We start from the raw sequence: 12633 nt of genomic DNA on the forward strand, positions 1-12633 counted from the left end.
AGATCGAGACCATCCTGGCTAACACGGTGAAACCCCCGTCTCTACTAAAAGTACAAAAAACTAGCCGGGCGAGGTGGCGGGCGCCTGTAGTCCCAGCTACTCGGGAGGCTGAGGCAGGAGAATGGCATGAACCCGGGAGGCGGAGCTTGCAGTGAGCCGAGATCGTGCCACTATACTCCAGCCCGGGCGATAGCGCGAGACTCCGTCTCAAAAAAAAAAAAAAAAGAGTTCAGTGTGGAGGGAAGTATCTCTTTCGGGTCCGTCTACTCTGCAGGACTCAGGAAAAGCTCACACCAGGTGGACGCCATTCTGTCACCATGGGTAACGGAGACCCCAACAAGCCGAGGAGCAAAATGTCCTTGTATGCCTTCCGCATCTCACTCTGGACATATCACTTCGGCCTTCTGGGCCTTCTGGGTCTCAGTTTCCCCAACTGCCCCCTTGTGCTTTTGGGTTTGATGACAGGGGTCCCTGTCCTGAATTTTTTTTTTTTTTTTTTAGACGGGATCTCGTTATGTCGTCCAGGCTGCGGTGCAATGGCACGATCTTGGCTCACTGCAACCTCCACCTCCCAGATTCAAGTGATTCTCCTGCCTCAGCCTCCTGAGTAGTTGGGATTACAGGCACCTACCACCATGTCCGGCTAATTTTTGTATTTTTAGTAGAGATAGGATTTCATCACGTTGGCCAGGCTGGTCTTGAACTCCTGACCTAGGTGATCCACCCACCTCAGCCTCCCAAAGTGTTGGGATTACAGGCGTGAGCCACCTTCTTTTTTCTTCTTTGAGATGGAATCCCACTCTATTGCCCAGGCTGGAGTGCTGTGGTGTGATCTGGGCTCACTGCAACCTCCACCTCCTGGGTTCAAGTGATACTCCTGCCTCAGCCTCCCTAGTAGCTGGGACTACAGGCGCGCACTACCATGCCTGGCTAACTTTTTTTTTTTTTTTTTTTTTTTTTTTTTGAGACGGAGTCTCGCTCTGTCGCCCAGGCTGGAGTGCAGTGGCGCGATCTCGGCTCACTGCAAGCTCCGCCTCCCGGGTTCACGCCATTCTCCTGCCTCAGCCTCCCGAGTAGCTGGGACTACAGGCGCCCGCCACCGCGCCCGGCTAATTTTTTGTATTTTTAGTAGAGACGGGGTTTCACCGTGGTCTCGATCTCCTGACCTTGTGATCCGCCCGCCTCGGCCTCCCAAAGTGCTGGGATTACAGGCGTGAGCCACCGCGCCCGGCCCTGGCTAACTTTTTTGTACTTTTAGTAGAGATGGGGTTTTGCCATGTTGGCCAGGCTGGTCTCAAACCCCTGATCATAGGTGATCCTCCCACCTCGGCCTCCCAAAGTGCTGGGATTACAGGCGTGAGCCACCGTGCCCGGCTTTTGGCCTGAGTTTTTTAGAGAGGTGTAAAAAGATTTTTTATTTTTTTTTTTGAGATGGAGTCTCGCTCTGTCGCCCAGGCTGGAGTGCAGTGGCACAATCTCTGCTCACTGCAAGCTCCACCTCCCAGGTTCACACCATTCTCCTGCCTCAGCCTCCCGAGTAGCTGGCACTACAAGCGCCCGCTACCACGCCGGGCTAATTTTTGTATTTTTAGTAGAGGTGGGGTTTCACTGTGATCTCGATCTCCTGACCTTGTTATCTGCCTGCCTCAGCCTCTGAAAGTGCTGGGATTACAGGCGTGAGCCACCACACGCAGCTCCAAAAAGGTTTTTTTTTTTTTTTTTTTTTTTTTTTTTTTTTTTGAGACGGAGTCTCGCTCTGTAGCCCAGGCTAGAGTGCAGTGGCCAGATCTCAGCTCACTGCAAGCTCCGCCTCCCGGGTTCACGCCATTCTCCGGCCTCAGCCTCCCAAGTAGCTGGGACTACAGGCGCCCACCACCTCGCCCGGCTAGTTTTTTGTATTTCTTAGTAGAGACGGGGTTTCACCGTGTTAGCCAGGATGGTCTCGATCTCCTGACCTCGTGATCCACCCGTCTCGGCCTCCCAAAGTGCTGGGATTACAGGCTTGAGCCACCGCGCCCGGCCGAAAAAGGTTTTAAACCTACTTATTATCTGCCTTAATAGGCCTTTGAACAGATTTTACTTTGCCCAGACTATTCTTCTTACTCTTGTCTACCTGGCACACTCCTACTTGAACTTCAAAACCCCAGCTTCAACACCCTCTTCACCATGCAGTCCTCTATGAAGCCCTAGGCAGACATTTCAACCCTCCCTGAGATCCTGCATATGGGAGTGTCTGGTCCAGGTTCTCTCTCCCCTAGACCAGGGGCTTTCTGATGTCGGGACACAGAGCTGAGTCCTCAGACCCTGGGTTTTCCCAGCTCACGACCAAGCCTTGATTAGAAGTCACTGAACGAACTCCTGGACAAATCAACTCTAGTTTCCGGGGGTTGGAATGGGGGCAGGGGCCTCCAGCTTGTGGCCACTTGGGTCCAAGGAGCTGTATCAGTATTGTCATGGTTGAAACTGGGCTCGGGAGGCGGTGGTGCCTTCCACACTGGATTTGCCTTCACTAGCTCAAGTCACAGGAAAACTGCCCTGAGACTCCGGCTCCCTGCGCAGGGCAGCATCCCACTACAGCCACCCAGAAGAGGAGCCTCTCAGGCCCCCATGGCCCTGCCTGAAAGGACTCTGCTTTCTTGGGGGTAGCCCCTGGAACTTACCCAAACCCCCATGTTCCTGTCACCATGTTGCAGTGTCCAGACCTGCATTTGGTTAGGGAGAGAGATTAATGAACAGAGAGAACTTTGGGTGAGAAAGTATGTCCGACAGGCCCAGAGGTGATTATTTTATTTCACTATTTATTTATTTATTTATTTTTGAGATGGAGTCTCACTCTGTTGCCCAGGCTGGAGTGCAGTGGCACGATCTCAGCTCACCGCAACAACTACCTCCCAGGTTCAAGCGATTCTCCTGCCTCAGTCGCCTGAATAGATGGGATTACAGGCACCCATCATCATGCCCACCTAATTTTTGTACATTTAGTAGAGACAGGGTTTCATCATATTGGCCAGGCTGGCCTCAAACTCCCGACCTCAAGTGATCCGCCTCAGCCTCTCAAAGTGCTGCGATTATAGGCATGAGCCACTGCGCCCGGCTGATGATAATTTTAGTAGCTTTTGAGGGAGTCTCAGTTTAAAAGTCTGGGGTGAGTAAGCCCCAGTGGGGGAGGTGGCACATGCAGAGGCCTGGAGGGGGTTCTGAGGGAGGAAGAAAAAAGGGCTGCTGTACCACAAAACAGGTTTCATTTCACCAGCACGGTGCAGAAGAGGAAACTGAGGCTTGAGGAGGTGAAAGCACGTGCTGGGGTCTCAGGAGACCCAGGCAGGGTGGGATTCGAACCCAGAGCCCTGGGAGTCCCAGCCCCTTCCGGACAGCGGAAGGGCCTCAAGGGATTGGCCTGGAAGGTAGCCCCGCCCCCTAAGAGAGACCACGCCCCCACAGCTGGAGGCCCCGCCCCGCGGCATGACCGGAAGTGCGCGGGGCCCCCAAGATGGCGCCCGAAACCCGGAAGTGAGCGGCGGCCGCTGCGAGGCTCGGAGAAACTGAGGCGCTGCGGGCTCCGCGCCCGGCCAGACCCGGGCTCGAGGTGAGGCTCTGGTTGCGACCCCCGCCCCCACTCCACCGCAACCCCTGCCTGGCCCGACCCCGCCTGTGGGTCCGGCGCTCCCCGCGGACCCTTGCGCCCGGGGCTGGGGGTTCTGGGGGCCGCGGGGCGGGGGCGAGCGCGGCGCGACCCCCGCTCTCCGCTGCGACCCCTTCCGACCCCGCCCTTCGCCGCCAGCGTTGACTTCGGGCTGCACCGCGACCACCGCCGTGAACCTTGACCTGCTCCCCCCCCCCCCCCCCCCCCCCCCCCGGCGACCCCCTGCCGTGAACCCTGACCCCACCTTCCACGACAACCCTCCCAACCTTTCCTTCCCGCTCTTCCCGGTGCCTCCCTGTCCCGCGCTGCTTGGTGACCCCCGACTTTTCGTTTTCTGGTAACCTTTGACCCCGCACTCCTCGGCGCCCCCGAGCCCCGTGGTGACCCCGCATCCGCTTTTCCTCGGTATCCTGCCCTTCCCTTTTGGGGACTCTCGACTCCGTGCGCCTCGTGACCCCCGATCTCTCCTGCCTCCCCGATTCCTGACTCCAGGCTCCTTGGGCGTTCGTGCCCTTTCCTCCTCCTTGTACCCGGTCCCAGGGCCCCTGCCCTCTCGCCCCGCAGCGCAGTCCTCTCTCCCTCCCTCGCCAGCTCCCCCCGCCGCTCCCGCCCCCGGGGCCTCCGACTTCTTTTCTGGGGCAGATAGTTTCTCGGTTTCTGCGTGGAGGTCCCCCGGTTTGGGATGGGGGCTTGCTGATACTAGGTGACCCCGGAGCCGTCTGGGCGGAGTCTGCAGAGCGTGTTGGGGGTGGGAGTGCGGGTCGCATTCAAACCCGGCTTCCAGGGACAGGCGGGAGGGAGGGTAGCGGGCTGAGATGGCCTGAGTGGGGCCCGGGCACAGCGTGTGTCGGCGAATGGGAAGCGCCGGCCGCCTGGTGGGTCCTGTCCCCCGTAGGGCGCTCTTCTCAGCACCCCAGAGCCCCGAAGAATAAGGCTGGTGGGGCCTGGAGGGACCAATCCCCAGACTGACCTGGGGCTTGGCGGGCAGGCGTTGTGGAGAGCCCACCCAGCACCTCCAGGGACGCCGGGCACGGATGGTGCTGGGGCAGGGACGGTGGGTGTCTCCTCGGATGAACTGATTAACATTCTGAAAAGTAAAAAAAAAAAAAAAAAAAAAAAAAAAAATCTATAAAATGTGTAGTCGGGTCTTCCCCTGGCTGCTTCTTCCCGGAATGCCTGTTGGTCCCGCCTGCTCGGGAACGTCCTTCCTGCCTGTGACTGCCGGGACGGGATGGGTTTGGTGCCATCTGTTGCACGCCCTGTCAGCGAGAGTGCCCAGCCTCGGAGCTGGCCTGTGCTGATGCTGGCTGCCAGTTTTGTGGGTAGGGGGGTGCGGTGAGTGTTTTACGGAGGGGCAGAGGGAGCCGAGGTTCGAGAGAAGAGTATGGAAGGAGCCAGGGCCCCGGGGCCGCGGACCCCATGGGGAACCAGCCCGATTACACGGGAATTACAGGCTTCAAACTGTCTTCCAGGCCTCTTCCTCGGGGCCAGGGCGGCCAGGAGTGCTGTGCTGTTTTGGGTGCTCTCCCTGGGATGGTGGGTCTCCCTGACTTGGCCCTGGAAGACGAGCGGTGGGGACCTGGGACCCAGAGAGTTTGTGGCAGGCTGGGCAGGTGCTGTCCACGCCCTTTCTTCCCAGACAGCCTCTGGCCTTCAGGGATCTGGCTGCCCAGCCCTGGATTTTCCCAGGGGTGGCCCCGGCCGTGGAGTGATGGCTCCTCACAGTGGCCTGCTCCGGGCCACCTTCAGAGTTCTTGCCAAGTAAAGGGCGAATTTGAGATCTGGGCCCCTCAGTGGGTGGGATGGAGAACAGCAGGATAGGGGCCCCAGGGTCTCCCACAGCAGGGGAGACGCAGGCAGGCTCTGGTCCTTGGAGAGGGAAGGACTTGGGAAGGCGCCTGCCAGCCCCTGGAGTGTGATTTCACAGCACAGGGAGGAGGCTTTTGTTTAACTCTGAGGATCCCAGCAGACATCTGCCCACACCTGCCAGGAGCCAGAGGGACCCTGGTGTGGAGGGGGCTGTGCAGGCAGGGGCCGGACTTCCAGTGGGAGGGAGCCTGTGAGGCGGAGCACAGAAGAGGCAACAAGAGCGTCGCTCGTCCATTCACTGTCGGTTGGAGTCTGGGCTAGATGGGAGGTGCCCAGGTGTGCAGGTGCGGAGGAGAGGGTGCAGGTTCCCCAGCCGCACGACCGTGGGCAGTCACTGCCCTCTCACCTGGTGGGGAAACCGAGGCGGAGAGAGGTTGCGCCAGCCACCCCTAGACCCCCCCATCTACTTGCTGCCTAAGGCCTCCCCCACCCTCGGGGGTGTGACCAGCTTGGGCTTCGCCCAACCCGGCTCCAGCAGAGTCACGGATGCCCCTCCGGCAGGGCCCAGGCGGAAACGCCAACACCGCAAGAGTGAGCTCTGCCCTGAACAAAGAAGCAACTGTCTGCAGAACCAGTCCAGCTCCCAGAGGCCCCCCTCCCAGGGGGCCCCCATGCTGGGGGGGTGGGATCAGCTCTGGGAAGGGGGCGGTGTCATGTAATCCACAGCTGTAAACGCTCCTGGAGGCCATGTGGAGGCAGCCCCCCCATGGCGCCAGTGCGGCCCGGGGGCTGTGCATGTGTGTGTACACGTGTCTTTGTGTATCTGCATGTTGTGCCATGTGCATGCACATGCGTGTTGTGTGCCTGTGTGTTGTATGGAGGTGTGTATTCTGTGTGTCGTACGGATGCGTGTGCGTTCTGTGTGCGTCGTACGGACGCGTGTGCGTTCTGTGTGCGTTCCGTGTGCGTGCGTCATACGGAGGCGTGTGCGTTCCGTGCGCGTCGTACGGAGGCGTGTGCGTTCCGTGCGCGTCGTACGGACGCGTGTGCGTTCTCTGCGTCGTACGGACGCGTGTGCGTTCTGTGTGCGTCGTACGGATGCGTGTGCCTTCTCCGTGTGTGAATGTGCGTGCCCGTGGCTGTGTGCTCTTGTGCATGTGTGTGTTGTTTGTGTGTTTCATACGCGTGTGTTTTATGGGTGCACGGTGTGTGTGCCTGTGCACCCGTGTTTGTGTGTTGTGTGTGTAGCTGTGCACCTGTGTTTGTGTGTTGTGTGTGTACCTGTGCACCTGTTTGTGTGTTGTGTGTGTACCTGTGTACCCATGTTCATGAGTCTGTTATGCATGCGTGTATGTTGTTGTGTGTTGCCCGTGCCTGTGTGCCCATTCTCGTGCATTGTGTGTGTGTTTTGGTTGTTGTGTGTATTTTGTGTGTGTGCTCATGTTATGTGTGTGTTGCATGTTGTCTGTGCTCGCGTGTGTGTTGCTCACGCGTGTTTTGTGTGTGTGTTTTGGTTGTGTGTATTTTGTGTGTGTGCTCATGTTATGTGTGTGTTGCATGTTGCCTGTGCTTGCGTGTGTGTTGCTTACGCGTGTGTTTTGTGTGTGCGTGTGTGTTGTGGGTGCGTGTATCACCTGTGCACCCGTGCTTGTGCAAACGTGTGGTCTGTGTGCATGTTGTGTGTGCACACATGTTGCTTGTGCACCTGTGCTCGTGTTATGCACGTGTCCAGTGTGTGTGTGTGTGTGGTGTGTGTTGTGTGCATGCTGCCTGTTCCCATGCACCCCTGCCTGTGCGTGTCTTGTGCACATGTGTTTTGTATGTTTGTATGTGTTATGTGCACATGTGCGTGTGATTTGTTGTGGGCAGGCCTGGAGTGCCTCCAGTCACTTTTTCCACAGCCAAGGGCTGTGTGGTCAGACAGCACACGGGGAGGGCCGGGTGTGTCCAGCTGCCTGTTGTAGCCTGAGAGCGAGGTCACCCCGACCTGGTTCTCGTCCTGGCCTGCCCGCTGTCCGCCCAGCAGTGTGGGTGGACTCTCAGCCCTGCCCCTTGCCTGTGTGCTCTCGCCCCTAGTCCCTGGGAGGTCAGCTGGCACCTGCACCCTCGGGCTGGGACGAAGAGCAGACTGCCAGCTCCGTGGTCACCTTGCCTCTTTGCTGGGAGGTGCAGTCACCCCTTCGCAGGGCGCAGGACTCAGGAGAGGGCTCAGCCCTGGGGGCGAAGGCAAACCTGGGGTTTTGGCCAAGACGGGGATTTCGGACGTGTGGGCCTCATCTGCTCTCGCCCAGGGCATCCTGGGCCCCGTGAGGAGGTGGAGGTTAGATCTGCTGTGCGCCCAGCACGGATGCTCTGCGGAGGCGTGCTCGCGGAGAGACGCCAGACACAAAAGGCCACCGCACGTGACTCCGCTCATGTGATGCGTCCACGGCAGAGCAGCCCACAGATGGGACGTAGACGTGTGGTCACGTGTTCAGAGCAGGGCAGTCCACAGACGGGAAGTGGACGTGTGGTTGCAGGGGCCGTAGAGGGGTGGGGAGTGACTGCTGTTGGGGACAGGGCTGTGTTTTGGGGGAACGGAATGTCCTGGAATTAGAGGCTATGGTGGTCCGCCTCCGAATACATTGAAACCATTGAGTCAGATGCTCCAGACAGGTGCCCCTCCTGGTGTGGATTGTATCTCAGGAAAAATAAGTGTTTAACAGAAAGTAAGACCTGCCTGTCCTTCAGAATGCCCTGTTGTCACTACGGGGTTGAGCGTGGTGTCCCCGGGAACCGGCCAGGCAGCCCTGCAGCCAGCTCGCATCGGGGTGCTGGGCAGCCGTCCTGTCCCGGCCTCTAGGACAGCAACAGTGATGGCATCACCCCACCCCCCAGGGGCCCCTCGGCCAGGCCCCGCTCTGCCCCTGAACCACTCGCTGCTTCGGGGGGGCAGGGAATGCTGTGTTGTACTCGAAGGGGCCCTAGGGGACTCCTGGCATGAGGGGGACAGGCCTTGGGCCACATGGGTGGCGGCGCACAGGGTCCGGTCAGCCTGAGGGTGCCTGGTGGTCCAGGCGGAGGCCCTCTGAGAGCTCAGCGTGGTGGCGTGGCCCTGAAGCTCAGTCCCGTGGAGGCCTCAGCCTGGGGCCGCGCACGTGCCCTGTGCCCTAGCTCTCCTGCGGATTTTCCTGGGCCTCTCGCCCTGGACGACCCCATGAGTGATGGGGCGGGAGGAGGGGCCCGGAGAGTCGTTGTGGAGTCAGCTCCCCTGCAGGCACCGTGCAGTGCAGGGCATGGGAGTGCTGGGCCCTGGCTGGGGTCATAGATGGGACTGGTGGGCCTGGTGCCCCACTGTCTCAGTGACCTGCTTCGTGACTCGTGCCTGCGCTTCCCGGAGCCCTGCGATGAGCCTCCGTCCCCAGCAAGAACAAGCGCCCAAGTGAAACTGAAAGAGGCGGCCTTGGCCTGGGTTCCAGGCCCCGCTGTGTTTTGAAAGTGATGTGTGCCAGGTTCTGGCAGGCGGGTCCCTGACGTTTCCTGGGAGTTGCTGCCGCTGTGGCTCCTGGGGCCAAGGCCCTGGGTGCTGGGGCGTGGGGAGGGGGAGCCGGGGAGCCGTCGGGCCTGGCGGGCAGTAAAGGTTTCTGGAACTGACTCACTTGCTGGGGAGGGGCAGCCGGGGAGGGTCACAGAGAAAGTCCCGGCCCTGCCATGGCCCCGTACCGTCGTCGGCTGCCCGTCCAGCCTGGAGCGAGGAGGCGTCTTCCTCTGCGTGTCAGGTAAACTGAGGAAGGCTGCCCCTGGGGTCCGCTGTGCTCACCACCTGGCCTCTGGTGCCCAGGGGCCGGGTGCAGCGGGTCGCAGGACCCGTGCCCAATGACCGCGGCCTCCCTGCGCTGTGAGAGGGCCAGGCTCCGTGGGAACAGGCAGTCGCCAGGGTGCCTGGAACCCGTGGGTGTGAAGGGGATTCCAAGGCCACGGGGACGGCGAGGAGCTTCTCGGGGCGACATCACTGTGACTGGAATGTTCTCGCTGGGGGGGCCCGGAAGCTGCGGGGGGGTCTCCGCTGGGCGCTAGGGCCGGGCGGAGAATGGCTGTTGGTGTTGCCCGGGTGTGGCTGGGCTGACCAGGGGCATTTTCGGGGGCTTTTATCAGATCCTGGAATGACCGTGACCGCCAGGAGCTCGGGGGAGCTGCGAGCCCCCAGGTGGAGGCAGGCGCTCTCGGAGTGACCCTGAGGGCTGGGCGCCCAACACTGCCCCAGGGTGGGGGTGTGGCTGCCTGAACTGCTTGCCGACTTTGGAACATCAGGGGCTGCCACCCCCAAACCCAGACTTGTGGCTTCTCTTGAAAAACCAGATGGTCTAGAAACCTTGGCCACATTCCTGCCAGGAGTCTCCGCTGCCCCTCCCCAGGGGTGCATCTGTGTGGCCCCCTCCCCCAGCTCTGGTGAGGCAGCTCCTGCCCCACTTGGAGGACGTGGGAGGGGCAGGGAGGTTACGCTGAGAGGAGGATACTTGAGTTCCACATCCACAGCCTCTGGGCCCCTGAAGGAGCGGGACCGTGTCCCCCAGAGCCTGCTCGCGTACTCAGTGGCCGGCTTTGCCCCTGGCTGGCCATTCAGGAACCTGGGTTTCCGTGCATGTGGCCTGACTGCAGGCTGAGACCTCATGGTCTGGCGCTGTGTCCTGCGGGTCTGGGTCAGCCCCAGAGGTGCCACGGTCCCCCCCACCCCCTGGAGCCATGGGTGAGGTGCCTCCCAGGGCACAGGGGCTCTGCAGAGGGACCGCCCTGGATTCCTCGGGGCCTGGCATCGTCACAGATGTCCTCATGTGGGAGCCTTCTCCGTCTGGAGGAGGGGAGGTCAGGTCAGAAGCCTGAGAGGGACTTTGCTCTGCTGACTTCTCGGAGGGAGGGATGGCGTCATGGGGTACGTGGCACCCCAAAAGCGGGGAAGTGGGGCCACGGCTCAGCGGCCGCAGGGAGCAGAACCCCACCACCTGGCTGAGCTCAGGCGTGGACTCCCCCGGAGAACCCAGACCAGGGTCCCGGACAGCAGTGCCTTGACCTTGGCCTTGGAGCCGTGGCCATGGAGCACCGGCCCACCTGATCTCTGACCTGCTGCGCCCAGCGAGGGCGCGTGGGTGTCGTTTTTCAGCAGCTGGGTTTGAGAGAAAACGGATCAGGCCCCACCGGTGAACCTGGGGTTCCTGCTTCTGTGATTTCGGGGCCTCTGTTCCCTCCCCCAGGCGTGGAGCAGGGCCTCACTGTGCGGCCATTGTGAGGACAGGGCCCGCAGCTCCGGCAGTCAGCACTGAAGCCTCGCTCTGGGCCGTCTCGGAGCTGCCGTCCTCAAGCCCAGCCTGAAGCCAGAAGGGACTCTTCCTCCTCCTCCTCCAGGACCTGATGCCCTCTGGGCTCGGACGCAGGTCCTCGTGACCAAGGCCGGACTTAAGGAGCTCAAGGACAGTGGCGACCGGTCGGGCCACTCGCCCCGGGTCAGCATAGCCCGGCTGCTGGCAACGCTTGGCAGTCCCCAAGGAGCCAGGTGGGGAGACCTTGTGGCCTGAGGCCGCTGATGTGAGACAGTGACGGTAGCAGGTGTGGGATGGGCCAGACTACCCTCCACACGGATTGAAGACACACAAGGGCACCTCCACTTCAAAGGACCGGAAGTCTGGAGTGAGCGGGATTTCGCTTAACATCTGCTCCGAAGAAGAAGACCTGTGGGTCAGAAGGGACCACAGGCTGAAGCTCAGTGTGTTAGAAGGCTTTTAGTGGGCCGGGTGCGGTGGCTCAAGCCTGTAATCCCAGCACTTTGGGAGGCCGAGGCGGGTGGATCACGAGGTCAGGAGATGGAGACCATTCTGGCCAACACAGTGAAACCCCGTCTCTACAAAAAAATACAAAAAACTAGCTGGGCGAGGTGGTGGCGCCTGTAGTCCCAGCTACTCCGGAGGCTGAGGCAGGAGAATGGCGTGAACCTGGGAGGCGGAGCTTGCAGTGAGCTGAGATCGTGCCACTGCACTCCAGCCTGGGCGACAGAGGGAGACTCCGTCTCAAAAAAAAAAAAAAAAAAAAAAAAAAAAAAAAAGAAGGCTTTAATGTGTGAGTGTATGAGTGTGTGTGAATGTGTGAGTGTATGAGTGTGTGTGTGCGCACGCAGGTGCAGTTGAGGTCTTTCTCTGTTGCCTAGGCTGGTCTCCACCTCCTGGGCTCACGCAGTCCTCCCACCATGGCCTCCCAGCACTGGGATTACAGGCATGGGCCACTGTGCTGGCCCCAAAAGACCAAAAATAAACCCAAGACCTGAGTGGGCTCCTCACAGCAGCAGAAGCTGCGTGGAAGCTGCTTGGCTGCCACAGGAAGCCGCACCACCCTGGCCAGGCGGACAGGGCGTTAACCACCAATAGCAGTGAGGCCTGGCCATGGGGACCCTGTGCTGGAGCCCCCGCTGCCCGGCCTGGAGGGCTCTTTCTGCAAAGCATTTGTGTCATGGAATCTCCTTTCCACTCCCTCACTGGGGCCTCCCTCTGGAATCTGGGGTCTGGGTACTGGAATCTGGGGCCTGAGATCTGGGGCCTGGTATCTGGGGTCTGGGTACTGGGATCTGGGGATCTGGGGACCTGGGGTCTGGGATCTGGGGATCTGAGGTCTGGGGATCTGGGAATCTGGGACCTGGGATCTGGGGTCTGTGGTCTGGGATCTGGAGTCTGGTTCTCCAGATGTAGTTTCTGCCTAACAGGAGTCGGTCTCACGTTCCTGGCTTGGGACTCTTGCTCCGTCCGAGGGTACAGGGCTGAGTGCCAGCAACCACCACTGCGCGGCTTGGCCTTGACGCTGGGACCCGGGCTCCCTCCGTTCTCAGGGACAGCAGTGCTGCCTCGGAGTGCCCCGCACCCTGCTTGCATCTCAGCCACGACGTCCCCCTGGCCCTGTGGCTTCCACTTTTGGGGTTGGCTTGGATGAAGCACCAAGGTCCTCCCCCAGGGCCTCCTTTACTCCCTTTCCAGGCCTTCCCTCGGCGCCGTGCTGACCGTGCCTGGTGGGGTTGTGGGGTCAGCTGAGCAGCCCTGACCTGGTGGAGCCCCGGACGGCGGGGTCAGATGTCAGGCGGGGCCACGTCAACTGCGTGTCCTCCCTCGTGTGGCGGGGGGTTGCCGCCTGGGGTCGCCGGATCCTACCTGCTGGGCGTGTGGCCC

The 12633-nt window shown here is 60.6% G+C and overlaps 2 protein-coding genes across 3 annotated transcripts in view; both read left to right on the forward strand.

Moving 5' to 3' along the window:
• Nucleotides 1-12633, forward strand: part of TMEM259 (transmembrane protein 259) — a 202452-nt gene that overhangs the window by 28081 nt on the left and 161738 nt on the right. The window lies entirely within an intron of this gene.
• Nucleotides 3473-12633, forward strand: part of SBNO2 (strawberry notch homolog 2) — a 70479-nt gene continuing 61318 nt past the window's right edge. Inside the window, exon 1 of one of the 2 annotated variants that reach the window (XM_050771044.1) lies at nt 3473-3586. The gene's annotated coding sequence lies outside the window, so the exon portion shown is untranslated. The remainder of the gene's footprint in view (nt 3587-12633) is intronic. The other variant, XM_050771045.1, reaches the window with a different exon arrangement.

The sequence above is a fragment of the Macaca thibetana genome, chromosome 19 (assembly GCF_024542745.1).
Source record: "Macaca thibetana thibetana isolate TM-01 chromosome 19, ASM2454274v1, whole genome shotgun sequence".
Lineage (NCBI taxonomy): Eukaryota > Metazoa > Chordata > Mammalia > Primates > Cercopithecidae > Macaca > Macaca thibetana.